This window comes from Rhinoraja longicauda, unplaced genomic scaffold, assembly GCF_053455715.1.
Source record: "Rhinoraja longicauda isolate Sanriku21f unplaced genomic scaffold, sRhiLon1.1 Scf000150, whole genome shotgun sequence".
Lineage (NCBI taxonomy): Eukaryota > Metazoa > Chordata > Chondrichthyes > Rajiformes > Arhynchobatidae > Rhinoraja > Rhinoraja longicauda.
Genome location: NW_027601368.1, coordinates 214,696 through 216,530, shown reverse-complemented (window position 1 = coordinate 216,530; position 1,835 = coordinate 214,696).

Below are 1,835 nucleotides of genomic sequence, written 5' to 3'. Positions count from 1 at the left end.
CCGTGTACACGCTTCCCCGTCCCCGTGTACACCCGTCCCCGTATACACGCTGCCTCGTCCCCGGTTACACCCCGTCCCCGTGTACACCCCGTCCCCGTGTACACCCCGTCCCCGTGTACACCCTTTCCCCGTATATGCCCTGTCCCCGTGTACACGCTGCCCCGTCTCCGCGTGCAATCCGTCCCCGTGTACTCCCCGTCCCCGTGTACACCCCATCCCCGTGTACACCCCGTTCCCGTGTACACCCCGTCCCCGTGCACACCCCGTACACGTGTATGCCTCGTCCGCGTGTACACGCTGCCCCGTCCACGTGTACACCCCATCCCGTGTGCACGCTGCCCCGTCCCCGTGTACACGCAGCCCCGTCCCCGTGTACACCCCGTCCCCGTGCACACCCCGTCCCGTGTACACGCTGGCCCGTCCCCGTGTACGCCCCGTCCCCGTGTACACCCCGTCCCCTTGTACATGTCCCGTCACCGTGTACGAACCGTCCCCGTGTACATGCTGCCCCGTCCCCGTATACACCCTTCCCCGTGTACACCCCGTCCCCGCGTACACGCTGCCCCATCCCAGTGTACACGCAGCCCCGTCCCCCTGTACGCCCTCTCCCCATGTACACCCCGTCCCCGTGTACACCCCGTCCCCGTGTACACCCCGTGCACGTGTACACCCGTCCCCATGTACACGCTGTCCCGTCCCCGTGTACGCCCCCCTTCCCCGTGTACGCCCCGTCCCCGTGTACACCCCGTGTCCGCGTACACGCTGCCTCGTCCCTGTGTACACGCTGCCCCGTCCCCGTGTACACGCAGCCCCGTCCCCGTGTACACCCCGTCCCCGTGTACACCCGTCCCCGTGTACACCCCGTCCCCGTGTACACGCAGCCCCGTCCCCTTGTACACCCCGTCCCCTTGTACACCCGTCCCGTTCTACACGCCGTCCCCGTGTACACCCCGTCCCCGTGTACACCCCGTCCACGTGTACACCCGTCCCCGTGTACACGCTGTCCCGTCCCCGTGTACGCCCCCCGTCCCCGTGTACGCCCCGTCCTCATGTACACCCCGTCCCCGCGTACACGCTGCCCCGTCCCTGTGTACACGCTGTCCCGTCCCCGTGTACACGCAGCCCCGTCCCCGTGTACACCCCGTCCCCGTGTACACCCGTCCCCGTGTACACCCCGTCCCCGTGTACACGCAGCCCCGTCCCCTTGTACACCCCGTCCCCGTGTACACCCGTCCCCTTGTACACGCCGTCCCCGTGTACACGCTGCCCCGTCCCCGTGTACACCCCGTCCCCGTGTACACCCCGTCCCCGTGTACACCCCGTCCCCGTGTACACCCCGTCCCCGTGTACACCCCGTCCCCGTGTACACCCCGTCCTGGTGTATGCCCCGCCCCGTGTACTCCCGTCCCCGTGTACACGCTTCCCCGTCAACGTATACACCCCGTCCCCGTGTACTCCCCGTCCCCGTGTACACGCTGCCCCGTCCCCGAGTACACGCAGCCCCGTCCCCGTGTACACGCTTCCCCGTCAACGTATACACCCCGTCCCCGTGTACTCCCCGTCCCCGTGTACACGCTTCCCCGTCCCCGAGTACACGCAGCCCCGTCCCCGTGTACACCCCGTCCCCGTGTACACGCAGCCAAGTCCCAGTGTACACGATGCCCCATCCCCGAGTACACCCCGTCCCCGTGTACACGCTGCCCCGTCACCGTATACACGCAGCCCCGTTCCCGTTTACACGCAGCCCCGTCCCCGTGTACACCCCGTCCCCGTGTACACGACGCCCCGTCCCCGTGTACACGTTGCCCCGTCCCCGTGTACACCCCGTCCCCGTG